Consider the following 11462-nt stretch of genomic DNA (forward strand, 5'->3'; position numbering starts at 1 on the left):
ATAACTTATTTTGTAATAAAGATCAAAAATTTGAAAATAATATTTGATATGAAAATTTTTACTCATATTTATAACTAATAAAAATTACAGAAGCAACCTTCATTCCCTTTTCCGAACCCTCATGAATATGAGAAATAATTACTAAAATAGCATGCTCTGTCGAAACCCTTTCTAGAGCCCAAGCAATGTGAATAGAAAATCTGTATCTTCTAGAAACTTCAAAATATTACTATTAATAACCTTCATTTCCTTATCCGAATCATCATGAGGAAGAGAAATGAGTACTAAAATAGCATGCTCTGTCGAAACCCTTTTTAGAACCAAACTAATGGGACACTGTGGATGACCCGAACCCTCAAAGTTCTTGGAGAAAGGGGTATAAGTTATGGACTTTACCCATTATCTATAAATAAGATACATAATTTTCTTTTAAAATAGATCAATTTATTTGACAAGAAAAATATAGAGTATTTTTTCCCCTAAGGGCTTGTTAGCAACAGGTGGGAATCTTCAATTCTAAATATTCCAAAAAATACTATTTTATATTAATCTATACAGTCATAATACTAAATCCATACATATACGACAACCATCTTAGAAACCTCAAAGAGGGCTTGTTTGATTGGAAATTGAAAGGGCTAGTGCCTTTTTTAATAGTCAAAAGGGATTGGAGGGCAACTAACACCCCTCCTACGTCCACCATTTCTCCAAAGATATTCAATCAAAATTTTGAGATATTCGTTTTGTTCAACATCGTTGAAAGATCCGGAAATTATATCTTTGAGGATGACACCCCATCCCCACGTCTATTATTTCTCCGAATCCTTCTGATCAATATTTTGATATAGCCATGGGAAATTATGTCTTTGAGAAGGACATCCCAACGACTGCCCTCAGGACAAGGGTTGTAAGTTATGCCCTTGGGGTATATAAGGTTTTTCTAGAAAGTGTTGTTGTAGAAACTTCAAAATGACTCATCTGAATGGAAATTGAAAGGGCTAGTGCCCTTTTCAATGGTCGAAAGTGATTGGAGAGTAACTAACCCCCCTTCCACGCACACTGTTTCCCCAAACACACTTGATAAAAATTTTCAGACAGCCATTTTGTTAAACATAGTTGAAAGATCCAGAAATTATGTCTTTGAGCATGACAACCTCCCACAGTTCTCAAGGACAAATGTTATAATTTGTGTTCTGGGGGCATGTAAGGTTTTTGTAGAAAGTGTTGTCGTAGAAACTTCAAAAAGGGCTCATTTGATCGGAAATTGAGAGGTTCAGTGCCCTTATGAATAGTAGAAGGTGATCAGAGGGCAATGCCTCCTCCTCCCCACCCCCTTCATCTCTCAAAATACTTCCAATCAATATTTTGATATAGCCCTTTTGTGTAACGTAGTTGAAAAGTCTAGAAATTATGTCTTTGAGGATGACATTCCCCTCAAAGCCCTCAGGACAAGGGTTGTAAGTTTTGCCTTGGAGCATTTAAGTTTTGTATAAAACGTGTTGCCATAGAAACTTCAAAAAATGGCTCATCTGATTGGAAATTGAAAGGGGCTAGTGCTCTTTTTTAGTCAAAAGTGATTGGAGAGCAACCAACCCCCCTCCCAGGCCCAGAATTTCACCAATCACTTCTCATCAAAATTTGAAAGAGCCATTTTGTTCAGCGTATTTGAAAGGTCTGGATGTTATATCTTTGAGGATAAAAATCCCCCAGCCCTCAAAGCAAGGGTTGTATGTTTTGCCCTGGGATATATAAAGCTTTTACAGAAAGTGTGTTCATATAAACTTCGGACGGGACTAATTGAAATGTTAATCAGAATTTCTAGTGCTCTTTATAAGATTCGAAGTGATCGAAGGATAATTGACCCCCCCCCACACACACACGTTGTATTGTCCCAAAATGTATCTAACTGAAATTTTGAGATAGCCATTTTATTCAAAACAATTTAAATAACATAAGGTGGCGGAAAACAGCGGTGGTGTTAAAACACCCAGTTGGATTTCTTGAAGCGAAATGAATTGATATTCACTAATTACGGATGATATTCCCAGAGATTAAAGAAATCATTCAAATATAAAAATGCATGCCACTGATAGCTCAAAACAGTATTTGAAAAGTGTCATATCTGTTAAATTTTGTAGAATTTCTGTATTATTGTTCGATTAGAAAGTACCTACAGACACAATTCCATTGAAATTTTATTGGAATTGATGTTTTTGTGCTTTATATTTGTCTCTATATTTGTGATTGGTCTCGTTAAGGCTGAAACTGAATTTGTAAGAGTAACCTTACCTTTGGAACGTAGCAATACAAAAGATGTTGCTTATCAACGGATAAAATATGATCCAAATTCCTGGTATTTAATCCATCGAATCCCAGAAAATTACGGTTAACATCATGACAGATGTTTGTTAATCTTTTCTTCCTGTTGTTCTGAATTTCCAGCAGTACCTTTAAGTTATATTTAGGCTCACTCAGTTCTGTGACAGATTTATTGCAAATATCTAGATGAAAGGAAGTACGTTAATATATTTGTAAAAAACATGTTCGTAACCACATCAAGTAACCGTAACCAATAAAAATAATACGATGTAACGAGGTAATAAAAACAATTAACAATAATTCCTCTAAGATATAGGCTTAGACTTTTAGACTTAGACTTGACTTTATTAAACAAGAAACGATATACATAAATCTTGTACAAAGCATTTGTATAACAGGGAGACAACTCGTTTTGTCTCCTTTAACAATAGAGAGAGAAAAAAGAAAATGGTATTACACCTCAATAACTCAACACGGATTGCATAGAGAAAGAGAGAGAGAGAGAGAGAGAGAGAGAGAGAGAGAGAGAGAGAGAGAGAGAAGAAGCGGAAAAAAATCATCTCATTGAGACACGGATGGGACTTATAAACTAGTTTATAATGATTACTCATTTTGTCTTCTTTAACAATAGAGAGAGAAAAAAGAAGAAGGAGTTGCACCTAGATAATTCAACACGGATTACATAGAGAAAGAGAGAGAGAGAGAGAGAGTGTGAGAGAGAGAGAGAGAGAAAGAGAGAGAGAGAAACGGAAAAAAATCAACTCATTGAGACACGGATGGGACTTAGAAACTAATTTATAAATAAATCACTTTACATTCAGTCCCCGCTACTGTAGGCAGAAAGAACTCGCTTATTAAATCAAATAGTGTATATTTATTGGCAATCTCAGGAAGTTGATATCTTAAACTTAGTCTTGATCTCTCATTTTTGATAAAAGGAAAAAGAAACTTATTCCTTGCTCTTGATAAATGGCTATGTTTATTTTCGACCAAGAGTACCATGTTATTGAAAGAATTATCCCTACGTTGGATTTCTTAGAACCATATGCCTATATTAAGGTGAAAAATGTGTTGTAAATGAAGAATATCAAGAAATAAAAAATATGTTTTAGTTTCAGACAATTCTTTTGTCTTCCTAGGGTGTGTTAAAAAAAGGTCCAGGATTCTTATTGCCTTGTTTTGGACAATTTAGAGTCTTTGTAAATGTGAAGGGAATGTCAACATCCAAACAGTCGGGCAATATTGAAAATAGCATTCAACTAATGAAAAATATAATTTTCTCATTATTTGGTAAGGAAACAGGAGCTTTACTTTATGCAAACAACCGAGATTCCTGGACATCGTTGCCTCGATTTTATTAATATGCGCCTTAAAAGACAAAATTGTGTCAATGTAGATACCTAAATATCTAAATACATCCACTCTTTTTATGGAGGAAGTTCCAATACTAATAGTTTTAAATGACACACGCTCCAATGCTCTCAAACTTCTCCCAAAAACCACATATTCTGACTTCTCTAGGTTAGGTACTAGTCGATCAGAATGAAACCAAGAATTTACATTAAAAGGAACAGTTTCGAGGGTCATTCGTAGGTCCTTCTCATTGCCAGCCTTCCAACTAATTTCTGTGTCATCTGCAAACAATATAGGCGATTCATCGGAATTGCCAATAGCATTTTGGTAGGTCATTTATGTATATAATAAAAGTTACGGCCCCAATACACAGCCTTGTGGAGCCCCTATATTTTCTAAAGGAAATATATGACATGATTCCTCACCAACTTGAACTGAAAAACTTCTTTCTAATAAATAAGATCTCACTAACTCAAAAGTTATTCCACGAATTCCTATATTTTCCAACTTATCAAAAAGAGTTGCATATTCTATTGTATCAAAAGCTTTTCTAAAGTCAAAAAATAGTTGCCGCCAAATAACTATCGTCTATGGCATCTGATAAGAAATAATGTAAATCTGCTACTGCTTGCTCTGTTGACCTACCACGCAAGAAACCAAACTGATTGGGAGGAAAAAAAGTATTCTTTACCAGAAATAAAGTAAATCTACTCTTTGTTATTTTTTCAAAAACTTTAGAAACAGGTGATAAAATAGTAATCACCTATAACTAATAATAGATAGTAATAAATAAATAGTAATAAATAGTAATAATGTATATAGCAATAATAATAGTAATAGTATAGCAATAGTAATAATAATGTATATAGTAATAATGTAAATAGTAATAATAGTAATAAATAGTAAGCCTATAACTGTTGGGATTATCTTATTCGCCTTTTTTGAACATAGATAAAATCGTAGCTACTTTAAGACAAACTGGGAAAAAACTATTTTTCATGCAAGAATTAAAAATAAATAAAAGCGCCTGACTAAGTACTTCAGCTAATTCTTTAAACAGAGAAGTTGACATACCGTCAAATCCTATCTAAAATCCGTTTTTCAAACTAGTAACAACCCTTTGAAATTCTATGAATATGATTTTTGAAATACGGGAAGTACCTAAAGATTTAAGGGAAAACCTTAATTAAACCACTGTATAAGAAAGGTGATAAGAATGAGTGTTGTACATATCGAGGCATTAATCTAGTCTCAGTAGGAAACAATTGACTTAGTAATATTATAATTTTAGACAGAGATGCTGTTGACAAAATTTTAAGAGAATAACAGTGCGATTCTAGAAAAGGTAGAGGGTGTGTCAACAAAACTTTTACCCTTAAGTTAGCAATAAAAAAGTACCTTTGTTGTCAAACACTTTGGGTCCTCAGTTTTTACAGTTAAAAAAAAAAAGTTTGGAATGATGGGAAGATAAGTCTGGAAACCAAGATTAGAAAATTGGAAGGTAGAGTGATGACAGTGGTCAAATATGGCAGTGAAGCATGGATGCTCTGAATTGCATATGAAGATTTACTAGTTGTTTTCCAGCGAAAGTGCCTACGATATGCTCTTGGTACCCGGCTGAATAACCATATTTTAAACAGTAGGCTGTACAAAAAATAATCACGCATTTTTAGGGCTATAATAAAAGAAAGGTTGAGATGGTTAGGGCACATTCCGCGGATGAAGGATGGTAGATTACCGAAGATTGTCCTTTTCGTCCAGCCGTTTAGGGCTAAATGGAAACCAGGTCGCTCTCATTTGGGCTGGAAGGATGTCATAAAGAAAGATTTAAAGAAAATGGGAACCTGGGAGGGTGTAAAGAGGGAGGCTTTAAATAGATTGGGATGGAGGAGGAGCGTGCGTAGCTATGTTGGTATCACGGGGCTTAGTGTTGCGGTGAGTTCCTAGTTGTAGTAGTAGCTAGTATTAGTCTTTTTTCAAGAAAGATTTATCTGAAAACATGAAGCCAGTACAATGTGAAACTGGCACATGGTTCACTTGACTAAGAAAAAATTAGATTTCCACAAATTAAAAAATCCGAAAAAAAGAAACCCTAGTTAGTCTTATTATTGGCTATCATTTCAGTTCATATTGGATATATCCTCGGGGCCTTGCAAACAGGGCCTAAATACTCTATTCCAAATATTAAGGGAGAGGAAAATGAAAATAATTATGTAAGTAGTGACGGGATTCCAATTTCCACAAGACACATAGGAAGTGTACTTTTGGAGCTACTAATCCCTAGAAAATGTTAATACGAACATCTGGGTCTTATACAGTAGTATAGTGCATCTGTAATGATATTGTAAACCTCTTTGTTGCGTAATTGGGAATGTTTGTTTACTTATGCAAATGTTTTCTTCAAGATATCTTTGGTTGTTGGGTAATATAAGTTTTTAGAGTTTAGGATCTGTTAGTCAGTCGGAGAAGTCCTGGATGTAAAAAAACTGAACATGGTTCAAATTCGAAGATTAGGATGATGTAATCTTACGTGACGTGTTTTGTTTTCAGGGGACCTTTGAAATCCATCATAACTGATTTTGAAGGTCAACGACACTGACATGTTAGATCTTACGGTTCACTTACCTCACTATTGAAAAAGAGTTCAATGTGTCAACATTGAGGATATTATTCTTGCCATATTCTTTAGTAATGGATACTTTTACTCTATTGGATATATAAACACTAGCAAAAGTGAAATAAAACCTAGAGTGCCTAACGTAGGAGTTAAAATTATAAGGGGGTTGTCAAATAGCCCTAAAATGGGACGATATATTTGCAAGATATGTAATATAACTAAACAAGTTCAAGTTGGAAGGAAAGTTATACTTTGCAGCATAATTGAATATAATATATATACAAAGATTAATTTTTGTTGGATATTTTACCAGCGATAAAAAATTCATTCTTTGTTAGTCTATAATCGAAGGAAGGAACTTAATCGAATCTGGCGATCAGACAACAACTTTGGCGGATGAAATGAAGCGAGTGTACTTCGCGACTTTCGACCGTCTGCTAGTCGAATTTAACAGAAGGTTCACAGATAACTTGCCAGTGTTGAGCACGCTCAAAGCCTTGGATCCAAGCTCGACCAGGCTTATGGACACAGAGTTACTCGAGCGTTTCTCTGCTCTTTACGGCAAGCTGGATATTGACGACATTCTTCTCGAATCTCAATCTAGTATTGCCAAGCGTTTCTTGCTCGATGAGGAAAAAAAAACTGAAAAACTTCCTAGACATTGTAGACCATCTTCAGGCATTACCAGTGGCTTACTCAGAATTAATTAAAGTACTTCGCATTGCTGCCATACTTCCTATGAACGACTACCTTCGGTCTACAACAGGACATGATCGTCTCAGTCACCTCCTTTTGATATTTGCAGAGAAGGATTTAATAAGAAATTTGGACTAAGACCAGCTTGTTGACGATCTTACAAAGATGAAACCTCGGCGGTTCCCCTTGTTACCTTGAGTGTTGTAATATTTTTTTTTCTCTTGTTATGTATTTCCTTTTTGTAAATATATTTGATCTGAAAGATTTCTGCTGAAGAAAAACCGAGATTTTTGTTACAACCATCACCATAACAATGAAGATTACTTTCACCGACGTATTATTTACTGAAATAAGTAATTTTCTCGCTGAAGAAGGCCAGCGTGTAGTCTGGTTTAATTTTCTTGTTTCATTTTAATCACTTAAACTCGTTGATTGTAATCTTCGTTGCTATAAATAATCTTAGAGGTCGGTGTGGCTGAGTTCCACACTCGGCTATAGTACATTTCCAAGCAACACACGGGTGCTGAAAATGCATTTTTACATAGAACGTTCGACCGATGTGCTGCCAAAATCCGCATTTTTTCTTACGCGACAAGAAGTGAATCAAGGGGAGGGGGGTCAGATAGAGTTCATGCCCACCCCAAGGTTTGGCCCAAATGGCGCCTCTGAAAATAATAAGGCTCCAGGTGCTGATAGTGTGATAAATGAGTTTCTTAAAAATGGTGGCTCTGAGGTTAGGAATAAGCTGCTGAAGATTATGAATATGATTTTTGAGAAAGGGGAAGTACCTAATGATTTTGTGAAAACCTTAATTAAACCACTGTATAAGAAAGATGACAAGAGTGAGTCTCTTAATAATCGAGGCATTTGTCTGGTCTCTGTAGGTAGCATGATGCTTTTTAGACTGAGAGATGCTGTAGACAAAGTTTTAAAGGAAGAACAGTGCGGATTTAGAAAAGGTAGAGGATGTGTCGAACAGGTTTTCACTCTTAGGTTAATAATTGAGAAGTCCCTTTGTTGTCAAACACCTTTGGTTCTCAGTTTTATGGATTTTGAGCAAGCTTTCGATTCTGTTGATAGAATAGCGTTGCCAAAGGTCTAATCCTTAGATGGTATACCAGAAAAATACATTAAAGTGATTTGTGCTACGTACGAGAATAATACTGCTGCGGTTAAGGTAGGAAATGAGGTTCGCAACTGGTTTTTTATTAAATAAGGAATTAAGCGGGGTTGTGTTCTATCTCCCTTTATATGGATCATTGTGATTAACTTCGTCTTAAGGAGCACAGGAAAGCCAATTGGAGACCACGGAATCAAATGGGGAAGAAAAACGCTCCTGGACTTAGATTATGCTGATGATTTAAGCATATTAGATGAAAGTGTAAGCAAAATGAATGAATTTTTAGAGGTTTTGCGAGTTCAGGGTGCTACAATAGGCTTGAAAATTAATGTGAAGAAGAGTAAATCACTAAGGCTAGGAATAGGTGAAGATGAAAAGGTGACGTTGGGTTTTGAAAAGATTGATCAGGTTGGCGGCTTCACTTACCTTGATAGTACTTTTAGTAAAGACGGTGGGAGCAGTGAAGATGTTAAAAGTAGAATAGCTAAGGCTCAGGGTGTTTTTTCACAGTTAAAAAAAAGTTTGGAAAATCTTACAACCAAGATTAGAATATTGGAAGCTAAAGGGATGACAGTGGTCAAATATGGCTCTGAAGCATGGGCACTGCGAAAAGAAGATGAAAATTTACTAGATGTTTCCCAGAGAAATTGCCTACGGATTTTTCTGGGTACCTGGCTGACTGACCCTATTTCAAACAGTACGTTGTACGAAAAATGTGGTTCAATCCCGCTTTCTAGGGCTAGAGATGGCTAGGCCACGCTCTGCGAATAAAGGATTGCAGATTACCGAAGATTGTTCTTTTTGGCCAAACTTCTTGGGTTACACGGAAAGTAGGTCGTCCTTGTCTAGGTTGGGAGGATCCCATAAATGAAGATTTAAAGAAAATGCGAATTTACTGGGAGGATCTAAAGAGGGAGGCCTTGAATAGATTATATTGGAGGAGGAGCGTGCGTAGCTGTGTTTGCCTCGGGTGGCTTGGTGCTGCAGTGAGTAACTAGTGATAGTAGTAGTAGTTGCAGTTTTATTTACTAAAGTACGTTGTGTCGTAAGATATTCAAATCATGATTGACAAGAATGGCACAGAGGCTGAATTTATGAGTTTAGCAATGGCCACCCCCTTCTCTCCTTGAGATTTAACGAATTAGACAAAAAATACAAACTTTTCGACTATACGAGTAAATAAAAGAGGTCCAGAATACCTTAAAATAAAATTTTATTTGTATTTCAGTTTCTAAAGTACGATCATTACGAATTAATTTAAGAACTAATACCCACCACTTCACTTAGTAAACCACGTAGGAGAACCGGAGGGGTCCCATCGCTAACTTTATAATTTTTTCACTTCCTCTTTAAATTCTTAATAAATCTTTGTTATTATCTGACACCCCCCCCCCCCCAAAAAAAAAGAAGAGAAAATACATGAATAGAAATTTACCGGCAAAATCCTTGGAATAGTAGGTGGATGAATTTCAAACGGTCTGTAACAACAAAATGTTAGTAAGGAGTGATTCAGACCAATAGCAACCAAAACTGTAAAAAGGGATTTAGAATCATGGTTTCAGCAGTAGCTGCAGCTTAGTTAAGAGTGAACCACAGCTCATAGTAACCAAAAAATGGAAAACACTTTAGAAAAAAAAACTACTCTAGTAAAAAAAAATTGCCACCTGACACTGGTTCGGTAATGGTAACTATTTTTTTATTTCGTCTTAAAAGTAAAAGTTTATTGCGCAAAGGAAATTTATGGCAATTAAAAAAAGCCTGAAACCCCTCGGAAATGGTGCTACATCAAAATGAAAATTTTACTATTGGAATATCACGGACAAAAATCTTTAATAGAGAAATTACAGTCTACTTTTTTTCTTTTTTTTTGTGACCAGAACATCAATAGCTCGTTCGAACGGAAATTAAATTTGAAATTCCCCTTTTAAGTGACCAAAAAGATTGGAGGGCAACCAGTCCCCTCCCCAAAGTCATCCAATCAAAATTTTGATATAGAAATTTTTTCCAATAAGTTAGAATGTTCAATATATATGGTTTTGGTGATGATATAGTCCTCCATAGTCCCTGGGGAAAGGGCTGTATGCTGTATCGTTAAAATACACATCGATAACACACGGGGTGGTATAAATTTATTGTTATTGGGCGTATTGGTATCGTAGGTATCGGAATGAGACATATCAGCACCGAGTGTTTTTTTTTGTACATGGTTTTCAAATATTTCCAAAATTATTTATGGTTTCCCAACATTTGAAAACAAATTTTCCCAAGAAGCCCTCAGAAATGGCATCAGATCGAATTAGAGGTAAACCATTGGAATTATCAAGTAAAAAGCGGTGAAGACGATAGACGACAGTCCCTTTCCATCATAAACAACAAGTAGATCAACAGGAAAATGTATAAGACAGTGGAAAGCAACTTGATATGAATAGTCGAAATACTTTGAATGAAGGTCGAAATATTCATTCAAAGTTGCATTCCACTGTCTTATAAATGTCCCTATTGATCTACTTGTTTTTAACAAATATAAAAAAATCCAGGGGACTGAGGCTTGGGGATTCAAGGTTCTCCCAAGATTTGTTTGGTGCCCTCAATTCCTTTTTTCTGTTTTTTTTTAATGAACTTGTCAATTTTTTCAATTAATGGTGCTTTTGTTACATTACTCTCACAACCCCTAAGGTTTTTCGAAGTGCTATTCGAAAGTGCTAAACAAAGGAAAAGAACATTTTGATTTGGAATTAAAGGTTATGCCTAGCTTGCATATCATAAGAATAGCGAGACGATGTAACAAAATAATGATTGACTAGCAGATCTTGATAAGGTAAATGGAGGGTTTTTTATGCATTTGAGGAGACTAAATTTGAATGAAACTAAATGGACAATTTCTGTCGTAAAGCTGCCTAGGAAGCTGAAATAACTTATTAGAATTTGTATCTACTATTATAAATAGTTTGAACATTTGCCGGCTCCACTTTAAAAATTTACGAGCTTGTCTTGTTATTAATTAGTAAACAATTTGATTTTCTCAATTTCATTTTCATGTCTAAGATAGTCTTTTAGTTATTGTTGAATTGCAAATTTTTTTTCGAGATGGTGATGAAGTCAGAATTGTGTTTCCTAGCATGCAAAATTCTAAATTTTATGTTGGAAGACTACTATATATTTTTTTTTTTTTACTTTTCCTCTCGTAAAGGAATCCTGGATCTACCAATGTAAGACGATCCTCAGACAAATTAGAAAAAGCGGCGCCTCATCGCGGTGAAGAATTATAGCATAATGGAATTTTTCGATCTTCTATTTTTCCTAAAAAGAATAAATAATAATAATAATAATAATTTATTTATAACCCACAAAGTACAT

General features: G+C 35.2%; 1 long non-coding RNA gene across 1 annotated transcript in view; it reads right to left on the bottom strand.

The window, feature by feature from the left end:
- Nucleotides 1-2293: 2293 nt before the first annotated feature.
- LOC136036091 (uncharacterized) overlaps nt 2294-11462 on the bottom strand; it is a 39615-nt gene continuing 30446 nt past the window's right edge. The window contains exon 3 of the long non-coding RNA XR_010619633.1: nt 2294-2501. This is a non-coding gene — a long non-coding RNA (uncharacterized LOC136036091). The remainder of the gene's footprint in view (nt 2502-11462) is intronic.

This window comes from Artemia franciscana, chromosome 15 (assembly GCF_032884065.1).
Source record: "Artemia franciscana chromosome 15, ASM3288406v1, whole genome shotgun sequence".
In the NCBI taxonomy this organism is placed as follows: domain Eukaryota; kingdom Metazoa; phylum Arthropoda; class Branchiopoda; order Anostraca; family Artemiidae; genus Artemia; species Artemia franciscana.